This window comes from Pseudophryne corroboree, chromosome 4, assembly GCF_028390025.1.
Source record: "Pseudophryne corroboree isolate aPseCor3 chromosome 4, aPseCor3.hap2, whole genome shotgun sequence".
Lineage (NCBI taxonomy): Eukaryota > Metazoa > Chordata > Amphibia > Anura > Myobatrachidae > Pseudophryne > Pseudophryne corroboree.
In genome coordinates, this window is record NC_086447.1 from 899,007,199 (window position 1) to 899,015,076 (window position 7,878).

Below are 7,878 nucleotides of genomic sequence, written 5' to 3' on the forward strand. Positions count from 1 at the left end.
TAAAAAGGGGACTCTGCCTGCATACTGTGTAAAAAGGGGACTCTGCCTGCATACTGTGTAAAAAGGGCACTCTGCCTGCATACTGTGTAAAAAGGGGACCCTGCCTGCATACTGTGTAAAAAGGGGACCCTGCCTGCATACTGTGTAAAAAGGGGACCCTGCCTGCATACTGTGTAAAAAGGGGACCCTGCCTGCATACTGTGTAAAAAGGGGACTCTGCCTGCATACTGTGTAAAAAGAGGACTCTGCCTGCATACTGTGCAAAAAGGGGACTCTGCCTGCGTACTATGTAAAATGGGGACTCTGCCTGCGTACTATGTAAAATGGGGACTCTGCCTGCGTACTATGTAAAATGGGGACTCTGCCTGCGTACTGTGTAAAAAAAGGGACTCTGCCTGCATACTGTGTAAAAAGGGGACTCTGCCTGCGTACTGTGTAAAAAGGAGACTCTGCCTGCGTACTGTGTAGATAAGGAACTCTACTGCCCTAATGTGCAACAATTTAATGAAGGTGTGCTGAGAGACGACACAAGGGGTAGGTGATAGTGTGCCAAGAGATGACGCAGGGGGAGGTGATAGTCAATGTGTATCTGGCACTATGGGGCAATGTGTATCTGGCACTGTGGGGTAATATGTATCTGGCACTGTGGAGCATTTGTGTATCGGGCACTGTGGGGCAATGTGTATCTGGCACTGTGGGGTAATATGTATCGGGCACTGTGGGGTATTTGGGTATCTGGCACTGTGGGGCAATGTGTATCTGGCACTGTGGGACAATGTGTATCTGGCACTGTGTGTACTGTTGTTAAAAGGGGACTCTGCCTGCGTACTGTGTAAAAAGGGGACTCTTCCTACGTACTGTGTAAAAAGGGGGCTCTGCCTGCGTACTGTGTAGATAAGGAACTCTACTGCCCTAATGTGCAAAAATGTAATGAAGGTGTGCTGAGAGACGACACAAGGGGTAGGTGATAGTGTGCGAAGAGATGACGCAGGGCGAGGTGATAGTCATGTTGGCATGCCCCATTTTCAGTGGCCATGCTCCTTTTGGTATGTGACCACACCCCTTCTGGTGCGTGGCCACCGCGCACACATAGTTGATTTTATGTGGGTTTTTTTTGTTTCCTTTTTATGTTTTTTTGTGTGTGTGTGTGGGGGGGGGGGTGGGAGCCACTCTTCATCTTGCCCTGGGCTCCGAAAACCCTAGTTACGCCTTTGGAAGTGGGTCTTGAGTGCCCATTTGAAGTTTTGTAGAGGTGGAAAGTTGGTTTACTCGGGCCCTGGCTCACAGGGGCGGCCCAGGCCAGCCATGCAGGAGGTTGAACCCCCCCCCCCCCTTCTAGGCGCATGCCACCGTGAAGCATAGTAATTTAAGTCTTGTTTGACCACTCGGGGGGTAGGTAACACTGTGAGGGGGTCATTCCGACCTGTTCGCACGGTGCAATTTTTCGCAGCCGTGCAAACGGGTCCCAACTGTGCATGCGCTGAGGCGGCAATGCACAGGCGCGTCATTGCCCGGTAACGGACGTCACCAGGCAGCGACAAGAACAGCCAGGGAAGCCATCGCAGCGGAGCCCGCAAGAAGATTGCCAGCAGGGAAGCGGATCTGGGTGTCAACTGACCGTTTTCTGGGAGTGGTGAGGGAAACGCAGGTGTGTCAAGGCGTTTGCAGGGTGGGTGTCTGACGTCAATTTCTGGGACCTGACTGGCTGAAGAGATCGCAGCGGCTGAGTAAGTACAGAGCTACTTTTTTGCCCCGCTCCCCTGCACATGTGATCGCACACTTGCTAAGCTGCAATACACTCCCCCATAGGCGGCGACTATCTGAGCGCAGCACTGCAAAAAGTTGCAGCATGCGATCAACTCGGTATGACCCCCCATGTCTTTTCAAAGTCATCATCATATCTAGTATGTGTCTGCATCATATGCTTAACGTGGATCCCAGATATGTGCAACCGTGTAACATATTGCAGCTAACTTTTTACTTTGCGCTGTGGTCGTTAATTCATTTAGGGCCGAGCGGATTGTTCTACGCAGCCCTATAGTGTGATTGTCTGTTAGGATTTGTTATATGCTTTTGTCTGAAGTCACTCACTTAACATTAAGGGAGAGATGTACTAAGCCTGGGAAAGAGATAAAGTGGAGAGAAAAAACTGCCAATCAGCTCCTAACTGTCATTTTTCAATCACAGCCTGTAACAAGGCAGTTAGGAGCTGATTGGCTGGTACTTTATCTCTCTCTCTGGCTTAGTACATCTCGCCCTAAATGAGCAAACTGCTTCTGAATTCATACTGCCATAGGGATAGTCTGCGCTCCAGAGACGTGCATGCGCAGTTTCGCCACGATTTGAGCCGCCGCCCAGTTTATACCGGTGCTCAGGTGCACACACCACATACATTTTGTTGCTTGTACAATTCGCTTTGCTCATGTAGCGGTCTGTCTGGAACGCAGGGCGAGGAGATAATACGGAAAGCTGTAATGGCGCCGGACTAGATAAGAGCAGACTGGGTGTGGTATGGAGGTTCAACCACCCTTAGGTTGACAGTATCTAGGTCAACCAGTATTGGTCAACAGTAACTAGGTCGATATGTTCTAAGTCGACAGCTCAAAAGGTCGACATGAGTGTTTTTTTATTTTTTGTGTGTCTTTTTCTCCATACAATGGGGCTAATTCAGACCTGATCGCTCGGTAGGTTTTTTTTTGCAGTCCTGCGTTCACATAGTCGCCGCCCATAGGGGAGTGTATTTTCACTTTGCAAGTGTGCGATCGCATGTGTAGCAGAGCTGTACAAACTGATTGTGTGCAGTCTCTGCGCAGCCCAGGACTGACTCAGCCGCTGCGATCACATCAGCCTGTCCAGGACCGGAAATTGACACCCTCCCTGCAAACGCTTGGACACGCCTGCGTTTTTCCAACCACTCCCTGAAACTGGTCAGTTACCACCAACAAACGCCTTCTTCCTGTCAATCTCCTTGTGAACGCCCGTGTGAATGGATTCTTTGTACAAACCCATCGCTGAGCGGAGATCCGCTTTGTACCGATGCAACGCGCCTGCACATTGCGGTGCATACACGTGTTTAGACCTGATCGCCCAATGTACGAAAACACAGCCTAGCCTAGCGATCAGGTCTGAATTAGCCCCAGTGACCAGGAACCCCAATTAGTGCACCGTGTCCCCTCGCTTCGCTCGCCATGCTTCGGACAAGGTGCCTCGCTCTGCTACCGCTGCGCTCGGCACAGGTTACTATTCCCAGTCGTAGCCCACGTGGATCGTAAAGTATGAAAAAGTTCAAAAAAAAGAAAAAATTGTGAAAAACTCATGTCGACCTATAACATGTCGACCTAGAGACCCTGTCGACCTAGTTACCTATAGTGGCCGACCTAGACACTGTCGACCTAAGTGTGGTCGACCTAGAGACCGGATACCGAGCAGACTTGTCTACCTTCTTTATGTTCCCTGCGTGAGTACCCGGAGGGTGACATCAAGGTGGGAGGTGCCAGTGGTGTGGCCCCGCCCATATGCTATACAAAGCTGAGATTTGCACCATTGTGTAGTAGGGGTATAGCCATGATGCCACAGATCATCATTAATCGCATCATCATGCCCGGGGAAGTGACTGGACCTGGGAGACTGGTTCATGAAATTCCGGTGTCTCCCGGACGGGTGGTATTCAGTATGCCGGCTGATGGGATCCCGGCGCTCAGTATACCGGTGCTGGGATCCCGACACCCAGCCTACCGACACCTATTCTCCCTCTTGTGGGTCCACGGCCCCCCTGGAGGGAGAATAAATAGCCCACCGTCTCCACAGCATGGCGAGCGCAGCGAGCCCGCAAGGGGCTCATTGCGCTCGCCCAGCTGTCGGAATGCTGGTGGTCGGGATCCCGGCACCGGTATGATGTCCGCCGGGATACCGGCCGCCGGCATACCATACTACACCCTTCCCGGACAGTCTGGGAGAGTCGTCTTGTAGCCCCAGGAAGGCATCAGCAATACTCCGCCAGCTGTTTGTACACAGAGGGCTAATCCAAACATTGGGCCTGGGCCCTCATTCCGAGTTGATCGCACGTAGCAACTTTTTGCTTCTGGTGCGATCAACTAGACGCCGCCTATGGGGGAGTGTATATCTACATAGCAGGGCTGTGATCGCTTGTGCAGCCCTGCTATGCTAAAAAAGTTTCCTGCAAAACAAGACCAGGGTCAGACCTACTTACCTTGTGCGACGGATCCAGCGACGAAGGTCCTGGGATTGACGTCAGGCATCCGCCCTCCAAACGCCTGGACACGCCTGCGTTTGCCTCACCACGCCCCGGAACACCTCCCGTCTGTCAGTCTTCTTGCGATCGCCTCTGCGATCACTTTTTCCGCTGGCGGCGTCTCTGGGGGCAACGACGCGCATAATGCGTCCACCGCGCATGCACAGTTCCGACCCGTTCGCACTGCTGCGACAAACTGCAGCGTGTGAACGGGTTGGAATGACCCCCCTAATTCAGATCTGATCGCAGCAACAAATTTGTTAGCAGATGGGCAAAACCATGTGCACTGCAGGTGGGGCAGATGTAACATGTGCAGAGAGAGTTAGATTTGGGTGGGGTGTGTTCAAACTGAAATCTAAATTGCATTGTAAAAATAAAGTATTGTAAAATAAGAATTTACTTACCGATAATTCTATTTCTCATAGTCCGTAGTGGATGCTGGGGACTCAGAAAGGACCATGGGGAATAGCGGCTCCGCAGGAGACTGGGCACAAAGTAAAAGCTTTAGGACTAGCTGGTGTGCACTGGCTCCTCCCCCCATGACCCTCCTCCAAACCTCAGTTAGGATACTGTGCCCGGACGAGCGTACACAATAAGGAAGGATTTTGAATCCCGGGTAAGACTCATACCAGCCACACCAATCACACCGTACAACTTGTGATCTGAACCCAGTTAACAGCATGATAACAGAAGGAGCCTCTGAAAAGATGGCTCACAACAACAATAACCCGATTTTTGTAACAATAACTATGTACAAGTAATGCAGACAATCCGCACTTGGGATGGGCGCCCAGCATCCACTACGGACTATGAGAAATAGAATTATCGGTAAGTAAATTCTTATTTTCTCTAACGTCCTAGTGGATGCTGGGGACTCCGAAAGGACCATGGGGATTATACCAAAGCTCCCAAACGGGCGGGAGAGTGCGGATGACTCTGCAGCACCGAATGAGAGAACTCCAGGTCCTCCTCAGCCAGGGTATCAAATTTGTAGAATTTAGCAAACGTGTTTGCCCCTGACCAAGTAGCTGCTCGGCAAAGTTGTAAAGCCGAGACCCCTCGGGCAGCCGCCCAAGATGAGCCCACTTTCCGTGTGGAATGGGCTTTTACAGATTTTGGCTGTGGCAGGCCTGCCACAGAATGTGCAAGCTGAATTGTACTACAAATCCAACGAGCAATCGTCTGCTTAGAAGCAGGAGCACCCAGCTTGTTGGGTGCATACAGGATAAACAGCGAATCAGATTTTCTGACTCCAGCCGTCCTGGAAACATATTTTCAGGGCCCTGACTACGTCCAGCAACTTGGAATCCTCCAAGTCCCTAGTAGCCGCAGGCACCACAATAGGCTGGTTTAAGTGAAATGCTGAAACCACCTTAGGAAGAAATTGAGGACGAGTCCTCAATTCTGCCCTGTCCGTATGAAAAATTAGGTAAGGGCTTTTATAGGATAAAGCCGCCAATTCTGAGACACGCCTGGCTGAAGCCAGGGCTAACAGCACTACCACTTTCCATGTGAGATATTTTAAGTCCACAGTGGTCAGTGGTTCAAACCAATGTGATTTTAGGAATCCCACAACTACATTGAGATCCCAAGGTGCCACTGGAGGCACAAAAGGAGGCTGTATATGCAGTACTCCCTTGACAAACGTCTGAACTTCAGGAACAGAAGCCAGTTCTTTTTGGAAGAATATTGACAGGGCCGAAATTTGAACCTTAATGGACCCTAATTTGAGGCCCATAGACAGTCCTGTTTGCAGGAAATGCAGGAAACGACCCAGTTGAAATTCCTCTGTAGGGGCCTTCCTGGCCTCGCACCACGCAACATATTTACGCCAAAAACGGTGATAATGTTGTATGGTTACATCCTTCCTGGCTTTGATCAGGGTAGGGATGACTTCATCCGGAATGCCTTTTTCCTTCAGGATCCGGCGTTCAACCGCCATGCCGTCAAACGCAGCCGCGGTAAGTCTTGGAACAGACATGGTCCCTGCTGGAGCAGGTCCTTTCTTAGAGGCAGAGGCCACGGGTCTTCCGTGAGCATCTCTTGAATTTCCGGGTACCAAGTCCTTCTTGGCCAATCCGGAGCCACGAGTATAGTCTTTACTCCTCTCCTTCTTATGATTCTCAGTACTTTTGGTATGAGAGGAAGAGGAGGGAACACATACACTGACTGGTACACCCACGGTGTTACCAGAGCGTCCACAGCTATTGCCTGAGGGTCCCTTGACCTGGCGCAATATCTGTCCAGTTTTTTGTTGAGGCGGGACGCCATCATGTCCACCTTTGGTTTTTCCCAACGGTTCACAATCATGTGGAAGACTTCTGGGTGAAGTCCCCACTCCCCCGGGTGAAGATCGTGTCTGCTGAGGAAGTCTGCTTCCCAGTTGTCCACTCCCGGAATGAACACTGCTGACAGTGCTATCACATGATTCTCCGCCCAGCGAAGAATCCTTGCCACTTCCATCATTGCCCTCCTGCTTCTTGTGCCGCCCTGTCTGTTTACGTGGGCGACTGCCGTGATGTTGTCCGACTGGATCAACCCCGGCTGACCCTGAAGCAGAGGTCTTGCCTGACTTAGGGCATTGTAAATGGCCCTTAGTTCCAGGATATTTATGTGAAGTGACGTTTCCATGCTTGACCACAAGCCCTGGAAATTTCTTCCCTGTGTGACTGCTCCCCAGCCTCTCAGGCTGGCATCCGTGGTCACCAGGACCCAATCCTGAATGCCGAATCTGCGGCCCTCTAGGAGATGAGCACTCTGTAACCACCACAGGAGAGACACCCTTGTCCTTGGAGACAGGGTTATCCGCTGATGCATTTGAAGATGCGGTCCGGACCATTTGTCCAGCAGATCCCACTGAAAAGTTCTTGCGTGGAATCTGCCGAATGGAATCGCTTCGTAAGAAGCCACCATCTTTCCCAGGACCCTTGTGCATTGATGTACTGACACTTGGCCTGGTCTTAGGAGGTTCCTGACTAGGTCGGATAACTCCTTGGCTTTCTCCTCCGGGAGAAACACCTTTTTCTGTACTGTGTCTAGAATCATCCCTAGTAACAGCAGACGTGTCGTCGGAATCAGCTGCGATTTTGGAATATTTAGAATCCATCCGTGCTGTCGTAGTACTACTTGAGATAGTGCTACTCCGACCTCTAACTGTTCTCTGGACCTTGCCCTTATCAGGAGATCGTCCAAGTAAGGGATAATTAAGACGCCTTTTCTTCGAAGAAGAATCATCATTTCGGCCATTACCTTGGTAAAGACCCGGGGTGCCGTGGACAATCCAAACGGCAGCGTCTGAAACTGATAGTGACAGTTCTGTACCACAAACCTGAGGTACCCTTGGTGAGAAGGGCAAATTGGGACATGGAGGTAAGCATCCTTGATGTCCAGAGACACCATATAGTCCCCTTCTTCCAGGTTCGCTATCACTGCTCTGAGTGACTCCATCTTGAACTTGAACCTTTTTATGTAAGTGTTCAAGGATTTCAGATTTAAAATGGGTCTCACCGAGCCGTCCGGCTTCGGTACCACAAACAGCGTGGAATAATACCCCTTTCCCTGTTGTAGGAGGGGTACCTTGATTATCACCTGCTGGGAATACAGCTTGTGAATGGCTTCCAATACCG